Below are 22,112 nucleotides of genomic sequence, written 5' to 3'. Positions count from 1 at the left end.
ACGGATAAGTGACCTGAAAGATAAAATAGTGGAAATAACTACTGCAGAGCAGAATAAAGAAAAAAGAATGAAAAGAATTGAGGACAGTCACAGAGACCTTTGAGACATTAAACGCACCAACATTCGGAATTCCCTAGTGACGCAGTGGTTAAGAATACGCCTGCCAACACAGGGGACACCCGTTCAAGCCCTGGTCCAGGAAGATCCCACATACCACAGAGTAACTAAGCCCATGTGCCACAACTACTGACCCAGCGCTCTAGAGCTTGTGTACCACAACTACTGAGCCTGTGTGCCACAACTACTGAAGCCCACATGCCTAGAGCCCAGTATCCACAACAAGAGAAGCCACCTCAATGAGAAGCACACACAACGCAATGAAGAGTAGCCCCCGTTCGCTGCAACTAGAGAAAGCCCATGCTCAGCAACAAAGACCTAACGCAGCCAAAAATAAATAAATAAAATAAATAAATTTATAAAAACAAAACAACAAACAAGAACAACAAAAAAACGCACCAACATTCGAATTAGAGGGGTCCTAGAAGAAGAGAAAAATAAAGGGACTGAGAAAATACTTGGAGATTATGGTTGAAAACTTCCCTAATATGGGAAAGGAAACACTTAATCAAGTCCAGGAAGCACAGAGAGTCCCATACAGGATAAATCCAAGGAGAAACACGCCAAGAAACATATTAATCAAACTATCAAAAATTAAATACAAAGAATAAATATTAAAAGCAGCAAGGGAAAAACAACAAATAACACACAAGGGAATCCCCATAAGGTTAAGAGCTGATCTTTCAGAAGAATCTCTGCAAGCCAGAAGGGAGTGGCAGGACATATTTAAAGTGATGAAGGAGAAAAAGCTTCAACTAAGATTAGTCTACCCAGCAAGGATCTCATTCAGATTTGACAGAGAAATTAAAACCTTTACAGACAAGCAAAAGCTAAGAGAATTCAGGACCACCAAACCAGCTTTACAACAAATGCTAAAGGAACTTCCCTAGGCAGGAAACACAAGAGGGGGAAATGACCTACAATAATAAACCCAAAACAATTAAGAAAATGGGACTAGGAACATACGTATCGATAATCACCTTATATTTAAATGGAATAAATGCTCCAAACAAAAGATATAGATGGGCTGAATAGATACAGAAACAAGACCCATATATATGCTGCCTACAAGAGACCCACTTCAGACCTAGGGACACATACAGACTGAAAGTGAGGGGATGGAAAAAGATATTCCATGCAAATAGAAATCAAAAGAAAGCTGGAGTAGCAATTCTCATATCAGGCACAATAGACTTTAAAACAAAGACTATTAGAAGAGACAAAGAAGGACACTACAAAATGATCAAGGGATCAATCCAAGAAAAAGCTATAACAATTGTAAATATTTATGCACCCAACAAAGGAGCACCTCAATACATAAGGCAAATACTAACAGCCATAAAAGGGGAAATCAACAGTAACACAATCATAGTAGGGGACTTTAACACCCCACTTTCACCAATGGACAGATCATCCAAAATGAAAATAAATACGGAAAAACAAGCTTTAAATGATACATTAAACAAGATGGACTTAATTGATATTTATAGGACATTCCATCCAAAAACAACAGAATACACTTTCTTCTGAAGTGCTCATCGAACATTCTCCAGGATAGATTATATCTTGGGTCACAAATCAAGCCTTGGTAAATTTAAGAAAATTGAAATCGTATCAAGTATCTTTTCCAACCACAACGCTATGAGACTAGATATCAATTACAGGAAAAAATCTGTACGAAATACAAACACATGGAGGCTAAACAAGACACTACTCAATAACCAAGAGATGGCTGAAGAAATCAAAGAGGAAATCAAAAAATACCTAGACGCAAATGACAATGAAACACGACCACCCACAACCTATGGGATGCAGCAAAAGCAGTTCTAAGAGGGAAGTCTGCAGCAATATAATCTTACCTCAAGAAACAAGAAAAACCTCAAATAAACAGCCTAACCTTACACCTAAAGTAATTAGAGAAAGAAAACAAAAAAACCCCAAAGTTAGCAGAAGGAAAGAAAGCATAAAGATCACATCAGAAATAAATGAAAAAGAAATGAAGGAAAACGATAGCAAAGATCAATAAAACTAAAAGCTGGTTCTTCGAGAAGATAAACAATATTTATAAACCAAAAGCTAGACTTACCAAGAAAAAAAGCAAGAAGACTCAAATCCATAGAATTAGAACTGAAAAAGGGCAAGTAATAACTGACACTGCAAAAATACAAAGGATCATGAGCGATTACTACAGGCAAGTCTAGGCCAATAAAATGGACAACCTGGAAGAAATGGACAAATTCTTAGAAACACACAATCTTCCGAGACTGAACCAGGAAGAAATCAAAAATATGAACAGACCAATCACAAGCACTGAAATTAAAACTGTGATTAATCTTCCAACAAACAAAAGCTCAGGACCAGATGGCTTCACAGGCAAATTCTATCAAACATTTAGAGAAGAGCTAACACCTAGCCTTCTCAAACTCTTCCAAAAGATAGCAGAGGGAGGAACACTCCCAAACTCTTTCTATGAGGCCACCATCACTCTGTTACCAAAACCAGACAAAGATGTCACAAAGAAAGAAAACTGAAGGACAATATCACTGATGAACATAGATGGAAAACTCCTCAACAAAATACTACCAAACAGAGTCCAACAGCACATTAAAAGGATCATACACTATGATCAAGTGGGGTTTATCCGAGGAATGCAAGGATTCTTCAATATATGCAAATCAATCAACGTGATACACCATATTAACAAAGTGAAGGAGAAAAACCAGATGATCATCTCAACAGACGCAGAGAAAGCTTTCAACAAAAATCAACACCCATGTATGATAAAAACCCTCCAGAAAGTAGGCATAGAGAGAACTTTCCTCAACATAATAAAGGCCATATATGACAAACCAACAGCCAACATTGTCCTCAATGGTGAAAAACTGAAACCATTTCCACTAAGATCAGGAACAAGACAAGGTTGCCACTCGCACGACTATTATTCAACATAGTTTTGGAAAATTTTAGCCACGGCAATCAGAGAAGAAAAAGAAATAAAAGGAATCCAAATAGGAAAAGAAGAAGTAAAGCTGTCACTGTTTTCAGATGACATGATACTCTACACAGAGAATCCTAAAGATGCTACCAGAAAACTACTAGAGCTAATCAATGAATTTGGTAAAGCAGCAGGATACAAAATTAATGCACAGAAATCTCTGGCATTCTTATACAGTAATGATGAAAAACCTGCAAGTTAAGAAAGCACTCCCATTCACCACTGCAACAAAAAGAATAAAATATCTAGGAATAAACCTACCTATGGAGACAAAAGACCTGAATGCAGAAAATTATAAGACACTGATGAAAGAAATTCAAGATGACACAACTAGATGGAGAGATATACCATGTTCTTGGATCGGAAGAATCAACAATATGAAAATGACTCAACTACCCAAAGCAATCTACAGATTCAATGCAATCCCTATCAAACTACCACTGGCATTTTTCACAGAACTAGAACAAAAAGTTTCACAATTTGTATGGATACACAAAAGACCCCGAATAGCCAAAGCAATCTTGAGAAAGAAAAATGGAGCTCGAGGAATCAGGCTCCCTAACTTTAGACTATACTACAAAGCTACAGTGATCAAGCCAGTATGGTACTGGCACAGAAACACATAAATAGATGAATGAAACAGGATAGAAAGTCCAGAGATAAACCCACGCACATACGGTCACCTTATCTTTTATAAAGGAGGCAAGAATATACAGTGGAGAAAAGACAGTCTCTTCAATAACTGGTGCTGGGAAAACTGGACAGCTACATGTAAAAGAATGAAATTAGAACACTCCCTAACACCATACACAAAAATAAACTCAAAATGGTTTGAAGACCTAAATGTAAGGCCAGACACCATCACACTCTTAGAGGAAAACATAGGCAGAACACTCCATGACATAAATCACAGCAAGATTCTTTTTCACCCACCTACTAGAGAAATGGAAATAAAAACAAAAATAAACAAACGGGACCTAATGAAACTCAAAAGCTTTTGCACAGCAAAGGAAACCATAAACAAGACCAAAAGACAACCCTCAGAATGGGAGAAAATAGTTGCAAATGAAGCAAGTGACAAAGGATTAATGTCCAAAACATACAAACAACTCATGCAACTCAATATGAAAAAAATAAACAACCCAATCTAAATATGGGCAGGAGACCTAAATAGACATTTCTCCAAAGAAGACACACAGATTGCCAACAGACACATGAAAGAATGCTCAACATCATTAATCATTAGAGAAATGCTAATCAAAACTACAATGACATATCATCTCACACTGGTCAGAATGGCCATCATCAAAAAATCTACAAAAACAGTAAATGCTGGAGAGGGTGTGGAGAAAGGGGAACCCTCTTGCACTGTTGGTGGGAATGTGAATTGATACAGCCACTATGGAGAACAGTATGGACGTTCATGAAAAGACTAAAAATAGAACTACCATATGACCCAGCAATCCCATTACTGGGCATATACCCTGAGAAAACCATAATTCAAAAAGAGTCATGTACCAAAATGTTCATTGCAGCTCTACTTACAATATCCAGGACATGGAAGCAACCTATGTGTCCATCAACAGATGAAAGGATAAAGAAGATGTGGCACATATATACAATGGAATATTACTCAGCCATAAAAAGGAATGAAACTGAGGTATTTGCAGCGAGGTGGATGGACTTAGGGACTCTCATCCAGAGTGAAGTAAGTCAGAAAGAGAAAAACAAATACCGTATGCTAACACACACATATATATATGGAATCTAAGAAAAAAATGGTCATGAAGAACCTAGGGGCAAACCGGGAATAAAAATGCAGACCTACTACAGAATGGACTTGAGGATACGGGGGAGGGGCAAGGATAAGCTGGGACAAAGTGAGAGAGTGGCACGGACATACATACACTACCAAACGTAAAATAGATAGCTAGAGGGAAACAGCCACATAGCACAGGGATATCATCTGAGTGCTTTGTGACCATCTAGAGTGGTAGGATAGGGAGGGTGGGAGGGAGGGAGATGTAAGAGGGAAGAGATATGGGGATACATGTATATGTATAACTGATTCACTTTGTTATAAAGCAGAAACTAACACACCATTGTAAAGCAATTATACTCCAATAAAGATGTTTAAAAAAATCAAAAAAAGGGCTTCCCTGGTGGCGCGGTGGTTGAGAATCTGCCTGCCAACGCAGGAGACACGGGTTTGTGCCCCGGTCTGGGAAGATCCCACATACCGCGGAGCGGCTGGGCCCATGAGCCATGGCCGCTGGGCCTGCGTGTCGGGACCCTGTGCTCTGCAATGGGAGAGGCCACAACAGTGAGATGCCCGCGTACCACAAAAAAAAAAAAAAAAAAAAAAAAAAAAAAATCAAAAAAAGAAAATACACCACAGACAAAAGCAGCAATATAAAAAAATACCTAGGAAGAAACCATGCAAATATGTATATAATCTACATGGAGGGAACAATAAGAATTTCCTGATTGACTTAGGAAAAAGAAGTCTCAACGAGAATAGTATGTTACAGGTATTCGTGAGGCACAGATATTCTAAGAATATCGATTTTCCTTAATTCATTTACAGATTTAGTACCTTATCCATAGCAGCTGATGACAATCAAACATGGGCTACTGTTACCTGTACCCAAAATCAACCATGGAAAAATTACAGAAAGAATAGAGAAAAAACGTTAACAAAAGCAGAAACACAAAACTAAATAATCCCTGAGGAACAATAAGTCTCCACTGAACTACAACCTGAGTGTGGGCAGGAAGGGGGATGCCCTGAATTCGAGATAGGTCTGTAGCCTGCAAGAGAGGCAGATGACAGGATTGATTAGAGAAAAGCCTTTAAACTTGAGCCCTTGATTCTTCCACTGTGCTCTGGGACCATGAATCTCTACTGCTTCACTGAAGGAATCTAAGGCAGCATTTCAGAGCCCGCATGCCAGGAGCATGGGACACCAAAGATTGGGCTGGATGTGGCAGTATGGTCCACAGGCTGTGAAATAACCATCTGAAACTTTGTTAGTGGATGACAACTGGCCTTTTTACATGATCATCTTAATAGACTATCCCACACGGACTAAAAGAAAAAAGCAAGTAACACAGTAGTTGTACAAAAGGACAGAAAGTCGTTTCTGAACTTTTGGGCAATGCCCCTGATGTCAACAAAGAGAGACCACAGTGAGAACTGTCAGGCTACGGCGCCCCTTCACTAACTCCTCTGGGTTTCTGTGGGGTTTGGCTGGGGACAGGGATGGATTCACACCAGAGAAGGAAGGAATCGCAGGCCCGGCCAGCAGTCAATGTGAGGACCCTGAGTGAGACCTGATGGGATCCAAACCACAGAAGAGAGTCTCTCGCCTCCTTTCCCCTCAGCTCATCTTACCTGCAGCAGCCATCTCTGGGAGGCTCCAGGCAGAAGTGTCCAGATGAGATGTGCCCGCACTCCACACCAGCAGTCTCAGGGACTTGATGTCTTTGATGTGAGGCCTTGGCCTCGGGTCAGCAGACGGGAGGCAGCGCAGCACCTACGGGGAGTCAAGAGAAGACGCTGAGAAAGGATTGAAAGCAGCACCCACCATAGAAGAGGGGGCCCCAAAGAGCCCTCAGTGTCAGTCTCCGGGGACCCAGGCATGGCTGTGAGGCTCAGGCCCCCAGATACTTCCAGCTGGGGGTGCCGACAGAAATGAGAGCCAAGGTGTGACGCCTACTGACTCAGCTCAGCAGAGTCCAGGAAAAATCCCAGGACCTGTCAAGAGTCAATGAAACGCCCTCGTGCCAGTCCTGCGGGAAGCTACCCCGGAACCACCCCCTACCCCACCCCACCCCCATCCCCCCCCGCCCCGCCCCGCCCGGACCCCGGCCCGCCCCACCCGGACCCCGGCCCGCCCCTGCTGTCCTCCTGGAGCCCAGGTGCGCATGACCGGATGTGACGTCCTCCTACCCACGCTATGGGGGCGCAGCCATTTTTGAGAGCTGCCGTCCGGCGAGGGTGAGCCGCGTGAGGAATCCCACGTCTCGTCAGGTGTCAGAGTGTGAGGTAACCCCAGTTAGAAGTGCGGGGACACCCCCGACACCCCCAATCCCCTTTCCCTCCGAAAAGAGGCGGCCACATGGGACCCGCCCTCCCGGCCCCTGCTCTCGGCCCGAGAGGCTCGGGCCTGGCTGTTAGGCCCCAGGTCCATCCGCTTCCCCCGCGGGGTCTCGGGCAAGGAAGGCCTCGCTCTGAGGCTGGTGGACCCTGGCTCAGCTCAGTAGAGGGAGCGCCCCAGGCCCTGCAGAGAGAAGGACGGGACCATCGTGAGGATAGAGGGGCTCCACACCCCAGAATGGCGGCCACGCGGACCCCGCCCCTGACGTCGGCCTGGGAGCCTCCGGGCAGGTCTAAAGACTGAGGGGCTCCCTCAGTGCGAACGCGGACGGACGCGGGACTCAGGGAGGAGGGGGGCCTTGTTCTGAGGGGCTGGCCGCAGGTCAGCAGAGGGAGGATTTCCAGGGCACGGGAGGAGTCAGGGTGAGGAGCGTCCTCCCCGTCGCAGGGCCACCTCAGAACCCCTCCCCTGTTGTCAGCCGCTTCCTTCTGGCCACACACGGAGAAGGGAGGGCTGCTGTCTGAGAGGGGAGGTACAGGCCAGCAGAAGGCGCGTCCCTAAGCACTCCCAAGAGTCAGCCCAAGCCCTTGAGTGAGGACCCGTGGGGCCGCCAACCACAGGGCCTCCACCTGTCTGCCGCGCGCTGCAGGCTTGGTAAAACTCTGCCACATGCGGCCGCGTGGTCACCCTCACTGCCTCCTAATGAGACTCAAGGAGGTGCCGGCACTGTGCGAGCAGATGGCCCTCGGGGCAAGAGAGGAGCTCCAGGCGGCACCGGCCGTCCAGGGAGGACCCCGAGTGAGGACTAAGGGAGTCACCCACCCCGAAGAGAAGGGACAAGAGAGAATATGGCCTGTCCCCTCCTGTCAACCCTTAAACTCCCAAGAAAGGACTGTCAGGCTGAGAGTGCCCGTAATTTCCGGTGCCAGGTCCAAGGGAGGTTAGAGCTTTGTTCTGAAGGGGCGGGCCACCAGGTAGCAGGAGGGTCGCAGGACCCTTCGGTGGTGGGCTGAACGCTCCCTCCTTTCCTCCTCCTGGGTGTCATGGAAGATGGTGGTGTCAGCTTCAGAGCAGCAGAGGGGATGGGGTGCGTGGGGTGGGGGAGTCCTGCCAACAACTGTCATCCTGACTCTGAATGGGAACCGCGGGGACCTACCTCCCCTGCCAGCCCCCACCGTCACCCCCGTACTGCCCAGGCAGGGCTGGCTGGCTGTGCCCCAAGGCTCACTCTACCGTCCTTCACAGGGGTCTCAGGGGGACAGGCTGGGCAGGAGAACAGGAGCCCTGTGGGTCCTCGAGCAGTGCCCTCAAGGACCCCGCAGAGGCGGCCTTGGTTAAAGCCAGGGAGCAATCTCCCGGCTGAAGGTGCTCAAAGCATCTCCTTGTTCCTCCACCAGGTGCCCTCAGTGCCTGCCTTCCTGCCCACACTCCCGCCTGCTGGCCCTGACCGGTGTCATCATGCCTCGAGGCCAGAAGAGCAAGCGCCGTGCCCACAAGAAACGCCACCAGTCCCGGCAGGAGACTCAGAGTCTCAAGGGTGCCCAGGCCACTGAGGCGGCAGAGGCGGCAGAGAGAGAAGAGTCGCCCTCGTGCCCTGCTTCTGTTTCTCGGGGTACTTCCCCGTGCTCCCCTGTTGCCAGGAGCCTCAGGGAGCCCCAGGGAGCCCCAGCCACTAGCTCTCGTGATGCAGGGGTTTCATACCCAGGATCTGAAGAGGGTGCCCAGAGCCAAGATGAGAAAAGTGCAAGTACCTCCCAGGCAGCACCTTCCACCCACAGCAGTTGCAGAGATCCTCTTTCCAGGAAGGTTGGCATGTTGATGCAGTTCCTGCTGGAGAAGTACAAGACGAAGGGGCCCATCCAGCAGGCAGCAATGCTGAAGCTTTTCAGCAAGAAGTACAAGAAGCACTTCCCTGAGATCCTCAAGAGAACCTCTGATCGCATGGAGCTGGTCTTTGGCCTTGAGCTGAAGGAAGTTGACCCCAGCAATCACTGCTACATCCTCGTCAGCAAGCTGCCTCTCCCAAGTGAGGGAAGTCTGAGTGATGAGACGGGGCTGCCCACGTCCGGTCTCCTGATGATTCTCCTGGGCACGATCTTCACGAAGGGCAACCGTGCCACCGAGGAGGAGATCTGGGAATTCCTCAATGCGTTGGGTTTGTATGCTGGGAGGAGGCACTTGATCTTTGGGGAGCCCAGGAGGCTCATCAGCAAAGATTTCGTGCAGCAGAAGTACCTGACGTACCGCCAGGTGCCCAACAGCGATCCTCCGCGCTATGAGTTCCGGTGGGGCCCGAGAGCCCACGCTGAAACCAGCAAGATGAAAGTGCTCGAGTTTGTGGCCAAGATCACTGGTAGCGTCCCCAGTGCCTTCCCAGAGCTCTATGAGGAGGCTCTGAAAGATGAGGAAGAGAGAGCAAGAGTGAGAGCCGCGGCCAGGGCTGCAGCTGTTGCTGAGGGCAGTGCACTTCCAGGGCGAAGGCGTGCAGCTACTCCCACATCTAGGGAGGGAGGCGGCGGGCAGTTTGTTCACTGTGTTGTGGAAGAGAGCAGTCAAGCTCCTAAATAGTGCAGAATAGTATTGGTGGAGGGAACAAAACATATATGTTCTTAGAGTTTTAAGTAGTATGGTAGTTTAGGTGCAGTTTTAATAAAATATACATCTTTTTTTCTTTTTTCCACATGAAGAATACCTAGTTAAAGATAGACAGATGATAGGTGGGTAAGTAGGTAGAGAGATGCTAGCTAGATAGATAGATTTATGATAGAGATGTTTAGTATCTTTTCAAATGTTATTACTTCACTGAAGGTTTATTTTCCTTCAGAATCTAAGTGTATTAATGTCATAGATGTCATGTTTATTGCTGTTCAGTTTTAAGAGTAAGAGTTTGCTATTTGTAAAAAAAAAAAAAAAACAAACCTGAAAAGCCTTCAGTATTTTCCTTTTGCTACAGAATAAGGTAACATGGCATTGGAATAGGATTTTTCATGGAAATGAGGAAGAATCCCACAGGAAAATATTTGGGATCTCACAATGGTGATAACAAAAGTAAAGGCTGGTTAATTCTTAGTTTGCCTTCTTCTCTGTCTCTTTGCTTGTAAAATTAAATAATATATACCTAGCTTTGCTTAGGTTATTCAAACTGTTTGCAAATTAAATCACGATACATAAGACTTCTTGGTCATTCCTTCTTTTTTCTCTCAAATTAATTGACCATCTTCTCTTTGGAAGCCTCTCCAATACTACTATGGTTGGTAAGAAAATGAAGACCAAGCCACTGCCCATAGAATTTTTAGACTCTAGCATCAGCTATCATGTAAGGAAGATGGTGAGATACACTCTAAGAAATAAACAAATGAAAAAAATTTTTTTAAGTGAGGGTGTGGAAGAGGAGGTTCCAAATGAGAGCAAGGAAGTGTAAGTTACCTGATGAAGGCAGCGTTGGGTCTTGGGAAACTTCTAGTCCCTCGGCAGAAAGTAATTATCAGTCAGGATGCGTGGTGGGCTAGATGAAGCTGTGGGAGTGATGGAAAGGGCCACTTAGATGGTGTTTCTCAGAGCTGAGAGAGTAAACCTGGAATGGAAAACACATCTTCACGGTTAACTTTGGGATGTGGAAAAACCAGAGAGAATCCCCACCTAGGGAATGGAAGGGGTCCTATGCACTTGCCCCAGGACAAGTGAACACTCAAACTAGGTGTTTTAGGCATGAGCTGTCCAGAGAGTTTCTGAGAAATAAAGGCGATACTCATTGAAGTGAGATGCCAAGAAGCCACTGGACTGTCTCTCTTTTTGTGGGATGGGATTGCCAGAGCTCGCTCTGTTAAAAGGGCATTTTAATCAGGTTATTTTGAGTGTAATTTGGCAAATTCTAAGGGAGGGCTCAAATTTTAGTGGCAATGGTATGAATGAAATTAGGGGTGGTTTGGATGAAGAGGCACCTGGGAGGGAAGTTGCTGGTCCTTGAGACAAATGAACTCCTAGCTGCATCCATCTGGAGGAGATGACCCCATAACAATATTAAAACAAATGCTCTAATAGGGAAATACTACTTAGTTTTACTCGCTTGGCATTTTGGCTGATGTGGATTTCTATATTGTTTGCAGTTGCGTATTCTCTAATGTAGGCTGGAAATAAAATTCTGTGAAGGAAAGTTTGTTATCATTTGGGGTCAAAATCATCTTAGTAATAACTGCCATTCATTGAAAGTACCAAACTTTGTCTCAAGCTGCCAGGTGGTTTACATACATCATGCGTGCCTGTGGTCCTACACTATAGGCTTTTTCAGACTCACTTTGCAGATGAAGAAGTTGGAATATTCTCAAATTCAAGGCTGGTAAGTGACAGGAGCTGGACTGAACCCTGGCTCTGAATCCCTCTAGAGCCCACACTGTGCCACTCCTCCCGGGCTGAGGCCGACCTTGGGTCACTTCATTTTTCTGCTCGCTAGTCCAAAATGTATTTCAGGTGTTAAAAAGCAGGACTTCATACCCCAAACATGGTTTTGGAATAAAAAGCTCCAGGAATAAGTAATAAAAATATGAAAACAAAAGTGAGGTACAAATAAAGAAAGAGATAGCATTTGGTGACAATATAACTATCTATGAAGGAAATGTCAGTAAACCTCAAAAGATCAGGGGCTCACAAAATCATTTAATTCAGCCCTTTCCCTGCAGAAAGTAAATCTATTAGAATTGAGGTTATATAAGGCTATATCTGGCCAGTGAAATGAACGAAGAGCTCAGCGTGTTTTCTCTGATAGCACACCACCTGTGCTGGAGCCCTTGCTTGGCTGCAGCTTCCCATCTCACATCACTCCTGGGGCTCAACCTATTCTCTGCAACATTTGTTGTAGGGAGATCAATTAAGAGTTTTCAAGGATGTGGCATTTTCCAAGAAGCCTTTCATAGAAGAGATAGGAGTCAAGGTGAAGACTCATGAATGAGGGCTGAAGAGACAAAAACCACATCATAACTGAAGTCACAGAGAGACTGGCCTGTGTCTGCTCTCAGACTTAGAAGGCCAAGGCAGGGCTGCCAGGCTGAGCATCCCCTCACTTATTTTCAGGGTTTAGAGGAACATAAGAGCTTTGGTCTACACGGGTGACTTTTAAGTTGAAAGAGAGAGGAAACTTAGGGCCCTTCAGAAGTCAAGGTGAGGAACCTCAATGAGGACTGAGGGCACACCCCTACCCTGAACAGAGAGAGCCCCAAGGAGCCTGAATCCTGATGTCAACCCTGGAAGGGCACAGGTAGGAGTAGCCTCATGTGGCATTCCCAGACTTTGCCTCTCTGGCACCTCAGGGAGTGAGGACCTTAGTCCGAGGAGAGGGTCCTTAGGTAAGCAAAGGAAGGAGTCCCAAGCCCTGCCAGGAATCAAGGTGAGAACCCCGAGTGAGGACTTAAGGAAACCTCTGCCTTCAGACTGTGAGAGAACCCCACAGAACCATGCCCTTCCTGGTATCCCTGGGATGCCTGGGCTTTGTTGACATGATGTGACATATTTCCTCCTATGGTGTCACAAGGGGGTGAGGGACATGGTCTAAGGGGTATGGCCTAGGGCCAGCAGTGGGATTATTTCCAGGTTTTTCCAGAGACCAGGTGAATACCCTGAGGACTAAGAGAACCACATACCCCATAACCATAGAATTCATTCCTTACTCTCAGCCTCAGAAGACCAAGGACAGGTATGGTCAGATGAGGAGAATCTCACGTTCTCCTAGGGGTTTCAGGGTGGTGCTGGCCTTAGTATAAGGGGCAGGCCTAAGGGCAAGGGAGGGTGGAATTCCAGGCCATGACAGAGGTCAAAGCAAGGACTGAGGGATCATCTACCACTAAATAGAAGTGATAAGGAATCCAGCCCTGCTCCTTGTTACAGCCCTTGAGGATCCAGGGCAGGCCTATCAAGCTGAAGCTCCACCAACACTTATTTATATCAGGTCTATGGGAGGTGAAATCCTTAGTTTGAAGGTGTAGCCGCCATTCAGTGAAAGGGGTGGGGATATCAGGCCCTATGTGTAGCCAAATTAAGGACCCGTAATGAGGACTGAGGACTCCAGAGGCCAGGACAGAAATCTCCCCACTGAGCAGTCAGTACTGGGGGCACCTGGACACGGTTGATAAGCTGAGGACCCCCTTCATTTCTTTCTCATAGATCCCAGGGAGGTTTGTGGTATCAACCTCAGAACAGCAGAGGGAATGGGTCCCAGGGAGCCCCAGCCACTAGCTCTCGTGATGCAGGGGTTTCATGCCCAGGATCTGAAGAGGGTGCCCAGAGCCAAGATGAGGATAGCGAGTCACAGATGAGCGGGCCTGCCCCATCCTGGACGGTTCGCCTTTCCCTCCCCTACCTGGGCACTGGTGGTTGGAGCATGCCCAGAGCTCCTCCCTCTCGTGGTCAAGGACCACTGCTAGGTTTCCAGCCATACCACGACCGAGCCAGACAACACCGCCGGCACAGGTTGACGCAGGCGCACCAAGACCTAAAAGGTGACTCAAGGTAACCCAGGGTTCATTATGCCTCATTTGTAATAACTTAGCATTGCGGCTTTTTCTTCCCCGCCCCACCCCATGGGTTCTGCTTGGGTGCTTATGGGTAAGTGCCTGCCTACTAGCAGGAAAGTTATTATAACCTAAAGCTGTCAATCGATCTGTCAGTCAAATATCACAGGACACAGGGAGGGACCACCACTCTACAAGACACAGCCCTACCCCATTGTGGGGCTGCTTCTGGTTTCCAGACAGCCCGCTCTCCTGCTTTCTCGGGAGTGTACTTTTGCTCTGCTTAACTGAACTCTTGCTACTTAAAACTGCTCTACGCCTCTCGATTGAATTCTTCCTCTTTGGGAGGGCAAGAACCAAGGAAATCGCCATTCTGCTGGTGACAGTATGGACCACATACTCATTACTTTTATCAGGTACAAGTTAAAGTTTTGATATTTTATGAAACAAATTTAGAAACCTTCCATTTTTTTTTTATGACCTAGAACAAGAAAACACAGCAATGGAAGAGGGATTTCCATGGAACTGTGAATAGACTCGGCAGTAAAATAATGTGGGTCAAGTAAAAAAAAAGAAAAGGAAAAGAGTAAATGGTGGTACATTTTTGGTTTGTTTTATTCTTTTAGTGCTTCTTTTTCTAAAATTGAAAGATGTTTTCTTAGATTATTCAAGATTGTGAGAGAAATTAAACAATAATAAAGTAGACTTCCTTATCGTTGCCACTCTTATTCCCAACCATTAATCGAGCATCTACTCTTTGGAAGGCTCCACGGCAGAACTGGGGATGGTAAGAAAAAGGAGACTGAGCCACTGTCCATAGAACTTTAGAGCCTAGGAGCTGCTGCCATATCAAGAAGATGGTGAGACACACTCTAAGACCGAAATAAATGACAAGTTAAAACACGGGGTGAGAAAGAGAGGAGGTTCCAGATGAGAGCAGTCAAGTGTAAATGCTCTGAAGCAAGGAAGTCTGGAGCTCCCTTGAGGAGGTGATTTTAAGTTAGGTGGGATGGTGGGCTAAATGAGGCTGAGTGAATTGTGGCGGGGGAGGGTGGGACCCTTCGATGGTGGGCCTCAAGAGTTGAGAGACTGAAGACTGGAATGGAAGATTACCCTGAGTTTTTACTTTGGGACTGTGGGTAAAACAGAGAGAATCTCCACCCGGGGCAGGAATAAGATGGGTTCCGTGTTCCTGTCCCGGTGCAGGTGAACACAGTGCACAAACTAGGTGTTTGTTTTAATCCCATCGCCTCCAGGGAGTTTCTGAGAAACAAGGATGATACTTCCTTGGAGTGAGATGTCAAGAAGCCACTGTGATAGCACTCTTTGCACTGGGGTCAAAGGGCCAGAGGCCACTCCATTAAAGGGGTGTTCTACTACTTCAGTGTAATCTGGGGAACTCCAAATGAAGGCTACATTTTTGGTGGTGGTGAAATTATAATGAAAATAGGGGTGGTTTGGATGAAAAGGCACCTGGGAGGGAAGTTGTTGGTCCTTGACAGCAAATTCTAGAACCTCTGAGTAGCATCCAGCTGGGAGAGATTCCTCCACACTCAAATGACCTATTTACAAATGGGGAAATTTTACATAGTTTTACTGCCTAAGCAGTTTTGTTGGTTCCAAAGGTGCTGCGTATTTTCTGACATCTCATGAGATTAAAGAAAAAAATCCCAAAGAGTTGGTATTATGGACTGGGGTCATAGTTATCGTAGTAATAAGTGCCATTCTTGAAAGACCACTGTTGCAAGTGCTTTACAAACGTCACGTATCTTACAAAGGCTCTACAAGATAGGGCTTATCAGACTCACTTTGCAGATGATGAACTTGCAATTTTCTCAAGTTCACAAGACTTGTGACAGAGCTGGGAATAGACCCTTGGTCTGAATTCGTCTAGAGGCCACACTGTTCCACTCTTCCCAGCCTGAGGCAGACCTCGTATCCTTTAATTCACTTGTCTCCTCACTACTTCAAACTGGATTTCAGGCAATTAAAAAAAAAAAAAAAAAAAAAGCAAGCAAGCAAACAAAAAACCCTGTAGCCAAAGTACTAAAGACAGTCCTGATGAAGGAAGGTTAATACAAGCATAAACCATAATTGGGGGATTGTCTGTGGGCTTCGTTTATCTAGAGTCCTGCTGCCCCTCGCTCCAGGGTTCCTTGAAAGCTGACTGCCCTGGTCCCAGCACGTGTGTTCAGCTCCAGCACTTTCCCACGTTAGAGCTCCTTTCTCCTGAGACTTCCCCAGTGTGCCCTCAAGTCCAACTCTGGAATCTGTTAACGGTGTGCTGAGGCCGGCCTCTGAATAAATACACCAATGAGTGAGCTTACCTAGGAGGTCAATATCCAAAGCCTCCCTCATAAGTTGGAGATGAGGACCTGAATAGACATTTCTACAAAGAGGATATACCAGTGGCCAAACAGTACATGAAAAGATGCTCAATATCATTACTCATTAGGGAAATGTATACCAAAAAACCACAGTGGGATACCATTTCACTAGGTTGGTTATAAAAACTGGAAGATAACAAGTGTTGGCGAGGATATGAAGAAATTGGATCCCTCATACATTGCTGGGAAGAATGTGAAATGGTTCAGCCTCTTTGGGAAACAGTTTGGTAGTTCCTCAAATTTAAACAAAGAATTACCTTATGACCCAGCAATTCCATTCCTAGGTATATAACCAAAATAACTTAAAAACTGTATTCAAACATATCTTTGTACCCAAATATTCAAAGAAGCATTATTCATAAAAGCCCCCAAAATGCAAACAACCCAAAATTTCCATCACTGAATGCACGGACAAACAGAATGTGGTATATTCTTACAGTGGAATATTATTCAGTCATAAACAGGAATGAAGTACGGATAACTGAGAGACCGTGGATGAACCTTGGAGACATTATAATAAATGATAAATGAAAGGAGTCAGAAACCAAAGGTCACGTATTATATGACACCATTTACATGAATTATCCAGGATAAGCAAATTCATAGAGCCAGAAAGCAGACTGATGGTTGCCCGGGGCTAGGGAGAGGTATGAATGAGAAGTAACTTTTTGAAGGGTAAGAGGTTATGTAAGCAGATAGGGTAGGCAGTCCCTGGAGAAAGAGAAGCAGGCATGGCTTTCCTGACATATAAGAGAAGCCATTTTTGGCCTAAGCCATTTTGTGATCTAAGCCTGGAGACCATGTTTGCCCCTGGACACACCTCTGTAATAATGATCTTAAGGGAATAAAAGAATGCAGCAACAAAAGACTGTTACCAGGCAGGAGTAGTAACAGTAGCAAAGGGAATAAATCAGTTGTTAAGACTCCCAGTCTTTTCAAGGGTAAAGATTAGCCTGAAGCACAATCTTCAGCTGTTCTGCGGAATTCAAACCCCCCTCGAATGATCAACCACCATCAGAGCAACTGGAACCTAAGGAATGATGACGGTAATCTTTTCTGACCCTTGTGACTTCAAAGCCCTATAAAGCTCGGACTCTGTTGACCTTTGCCCCAACTCTATGCTGAATTCTCCTCTGCTCAAGCCCCTTCATGAATATGCATGTACCCTTAGCTTAAAACTTCCCCGGTTCTGCTGTCCAGGGAAACACTGCTTTGGGAAAGATCCCCAGGGTTCTCCTTCCTTGCTGCAAGTAATAAATCCTTCCTTCTCCTGCTCTTTCACTTGGCGGTGTATTTGGCTCGACACCCACCAAGAGGCAAACCCAGTTTTCGGGTAGCAGTCACCTTTTGGAATGAGGAATATGTTTGGAACAAGATAGAGGCGGTGATTGTACAACATTGTGAATGCAGTGATGCCACCGAATTATTCACTTTCAAAGGTTATGTGGATATATATCACTGAGTTATATTTTTAATATTATATATAATGCAATCAATTGATTGATCCCACTATACATACTATATATATATATATATATATATATATATATATAATAGATAGGTATATGTATGTATGTAAAATCAATGGAATGACAGAATCAGACGGAATGAGAGAATCACCATTCTACAGCCCCTAATGGATTAATGGATAAGGGTGAAGATCCTCACCAACTGTCAATACCACCAGGAAGCAGAAAACAGATACTATGTATCTCCTAATGGAAGCACACAGCTTTGTCTCAGGAGTGAACGTGCCAGCAAACAAACTGGTAAATCAGTACGCCTTAATCTGAACAAGCTCTTTCCTACAATTATTGAGGATTCTTGATGCTGAGTTCCAGGTATATTGGGTTCATCGTTTTATTCTCTGTAATGTTGTATATGATTGTTTTTATTATAAGTATCATGCCTTTAAACTTGAAAACCCAAGTAAAATGGAACAATTTTTAGCAAACTATAAATCACTAAAGTGAAAATGTAGTCCAAACCCAGAGCGCCATCAAAATGTTCCAGGACAATCCAGGTTTGGAGCCCCCTCACACCAAATGATCAGGGAAAAACTAATCACCAACTTATTTGAATTCTTCCAAACCATACAACAAGATGGAAAACGGATCAACCATTTTAATAGGCTAGCCCTCCTTGATACAAAGTCCAGATAAGAATGCCCCAATAAAAGGATACTCACACATAACCATGTGATTAAATGAAGAAATGGGCTATGACTAAGGAACACAAAGATATCATGTTAGAAAATACTGACAGTTGGAAATCACTGCATTAACAGAGAAAGGAGAAAATGTGTTTCTAAAGGGAAAGAATATTTGTCTCTACACTTCTATTCTCAAGCCTGTTCACACCAAATGTAGGGGTTTTTTGTTTTGTTTTGGTTTGCTCACACAAACCAATTCTCTACCACCAGCTGAGTATCCTACAATTCAATTCAATTCTGACAATATCTACCTGCAGTTAGCATCAGATCCCATGAGGTAAGGGCTCATTCCCACAAGACTGCCCCACACTTAATCCAAACCCAGGTCCTCCCATAATACTGACTGACTGGCTATAAATTGGGGGCTCCCACAACCCCCTCCCTGGGTTTGGTAATTTTCTAAAGTGGCTCAAGGAACTCAAGGAAAGTCAGTGTACTTACTAGATTACTGGATTATTATAAAAGGATGTGACTCCCTAACAGCCAAATGGAAGAGATGCTTAGAGTGAGGTGTGGGGAAGGGGTGTGGAGCTCTCGTGCCCTCTCCAGCTACATCACCCTCATAGCACTTACATGCGTTCAGCAAACTGGAAGCTCTCCAGACCATTTTGCTTAGGATTCTTATGGAGGCTTCATTACACAGGCATAATTAATTAAATCATTGGCCACCGGTAATTAAGTCAATCTCCAGCCCTTCTTCCCTCAGAGGTCAGCGGGTAGGACTGAAAGTTCCTAGCCCCTGATCACATGGTGGGTCCCCCAGGCAGCCCCCCACCCTTAGGGGCTTTCCAAAAGTCACCTCATTAACATAAATTCAGGTGTGGTTGAAAGGGGCTTGTTAGGAGTAACATGAAACACTCCTTTCACCTTTCTTGCTCTTTTCACTTAGGAAACGCCAACAGTTTTAGCAGTTCTGGGGACGAAGACCAAATATATATATTTCCTAGTATAAATCACGATATCACAATTTAATTATATGCAGGGGTAAAGAAAGGGCCTTTGGGGCTTCCCTGGTGGCGCAGTGTTTGAGAGTCCGCCTGCCGATGCAGGCGACACGGGTTCGTGCCCCGGTCCAGGAAGATCCCACATGCCGCGGAGCAGCTAGGCCCGTGAGCCATGGCCGCTGAGCATGCGCGTCCGGAGCCTAGCCTGTGCTCCGCAACGGGAGGGGCCACAACAGTGAGAGGCCCGCATACCGCAAAAAAAAAAAAAAAAAAAGAAAGAAAAAAAAGAAAGGGCCTTTGATAAAAATTTTACACCAGTCCATGGTAATAACTTTTAGCAAATTTACATGAGTTGGGAATTTCTCTTCTGTAAAATCTATACATATTAAGCATACTTAAATGTGGAATGTTATCAGAATTCCCAATAAAATAAGAAACAAGACACGGATATGTGGTACCATCTCTACTATTTGACAAGAATTCTCCTGCTCTGCCTTGTGAACATCTTCGAAGTCATCACTCCCATCCTCGCAATGTCAAAAAGCTGAACAAACTGAAAATCAACAACTCTTCTTAGATCCATCAGAGAATTGAAGTTACAGGGAAAACCAATGCTTCAAAACTGAAGATGCAGGCAAATACAGGGAAATCACAGCTCACGGGCAGCAGAAAGTCCTGGATCCAGGAAGGAGTAGAAAAATTTGCATTGTACTTGATGCAACACTGGAAGCCATGTGCGACAAGCTTCAGAGCCCCAAAATCCTAGGAGCCTAGCCTTAGGGGAGCCCACACACTTCTGTGAGTTTTACCTTCTGGTATCCTAACAGGTTCTCACGGTAAAGATCCAAGAAAAATTTCCTGATGCTTCTGGCATGAGGGGGACATAAACCCTTCTGAAAGACACCTAGGAAAAAGTAACCATTTTGAAACACAGGCCCAGATGTTTCTGTTCTGTGTACTTTCCTAAACCAACTAACTTGGATGAAGGGAAAATCCTAACTCCAGCCCCCTCCAGACTTCCTATGTCACATAACAGGGGGCATAAAAGCTGAGAAGCATTTGTGAAGGCAATAGCCCAGGGGCACAGAGCCACTAAAACATGGAGAGCTAATCACAGGATTATAGAACACTTCCCGTACACCTTACCACTGCATCAACAAGGCTCCAATATAATACCACAGGATTACTGCTGAAAGAACTGCAAGGCTTAGACCACTTATGAAGGTGTTCCTAGGGAAAACCAAAGACAACAAGAACACTCAAGGAAATTGAAATCTCAGGCGCCTACAGTAAGAGCAAACAGTAAACACGACATAACTCTTATGCAGATAAACACAAACGCTCATGCTAAACGCCCTTTAAATCGGTTCCTATTATCCAATACATTAAGTCCAGCCTTCAAAGAAAAATTATAAGATATGCTAAAAGGCAGAAAAGCACAGTCTGATTAAACAAAGCAAGTAAATTAACCACACTCAGATATAGGAGATAATCTGGAATATCAGACTAGAATTTTAGAATACTTATGATTCATATGCCAGGCCTCTAATGGAAAAAGTGAACAACATGGAAGAATAGTAGGTAATGTACGTAGGCAGATGGAAACTGTAGGAAAGCATCAACAGGAAATGGGAGAAATCAACAAACATCCTAACTGACATGAAGAATACCACTGATAGGCTCACCAGTAGACTGCACATGGCCAAGGAAAGACTCAATGAAATTAAAGATATCCGTTGATAGAAACTCCTCAAACTAAAAAGCAAAGAGAAAAGAAAAGAATTTTAAGAAAGAAAAGAGTAACCAAGGATTGTGGAACAATTACAAGAGATGTAACATATGCATAGTGGGAATAATCTGAGAAGAAACGGAAAGAAGCAGAATTTTCAAAGTAATAATGACTGAGAATTTCCCCAAATTAATGACAGACACTAAACCACAGATCTAGGAAGCTCAGAGAACACCAAGCAGGATAAATAGAAAAAAAAAAAAAAATCTACACCTAGGCATATCATACTCAAACTGCAGAAAACCAAACAAAAAGAGAATTCTTGAGATGAGCTAGAGAAAAAAAGAACTTACTATAGAGGATCAAGGGTAACAATTACCAAGATTTCTCTTCACAAACGATGCTATCAAGAAAAGACCACAGTTAAATTTTTTTAAGCATTGAAATGAAAAAAACCCAACAACAACAACAGAAACACTAACACCAACCTAGAACTCTGTAGCCAGGGGGAGAAAATCCTTCAACGGTAATGAGAAATAAAGACTTTCGCTGACAGACAAAAACTGATGGAAATTTGTCACGCAGATCTACTTTGTAAAAAACGTTAAAAGAAGTTCTTCTGGGAAAAGGAAAATGATATAGGTCAGAAGCTATGGCTGACATAAAGAAAGGAAGAGAGTAACACAAGAAATAAATGAAGGTAAAATAAAGCCTTCTATTTTTATTATTTTCAACTGATCAAAAAAGATAAGTATTTCTTCAAAATAATAATATAACAGCAATGCATCCAGTGATTATACATTATGGATAAGAGAAATAAATGGCAGAAATGGTATACTTGCACTGTTATGAGATACTTGCACTAACCGTGAAGCAGGATGGTGTTATTTGAAAGAGGAGTTGAATAAGTTGGAAATGTATAATGCAAGCGCCACAGAAACCACTAGAAATTTTTAAAAAGTATAACTGATATGCTAAAGAGGAGAGCAAACGGAATAACATTAAATCTTGAATTAAAACTAGAGAAGGCAGAAAAAGAGCAGGAGATTAAAAAAGAAACAGAGTAAGCTCAATGAGTAGAAAACAGTTACAAATATGGTCAATGTTAATCCAACTATATCAATAATC

At 44.3% G+C, this 22,112-nt stretch overlaps 1 pseudogene; it reads left to right on the top strand.

Moving 5' to 3' along the window:
* The first annotated feature begins 8,347 nt into the window (after window positions 1–8,347).
* Window positions 8,348–9,780, top strand: LOC131748506 (melanoma-associated antigen B4-like; annotated as a pseudogene).
* Window positions 9,781–22,112: the final 12,332 nt, after the last annotated feature.

This window comes from Kogia breviceps, chromosome X (genome assembly GCF_026419965.1).
Source record: "Kogia breviceps isolate mKogBre1 chromosome X, mKogBre1 haplotype 1, whole genome shotgun sequence".
In the NCBI taxonomy this organism is placed as follows: domain Eukaryota; kingdom Metazoa; phylum Chordata; class Mammalia; order Artiodactyla; family Physeteridae; genus Kogia; species Kogia breviceps.
Note: the sequence above shows the minus strand (reverse complement) of the source record. Positions and strands in the feature narration are given on the sequence as shown.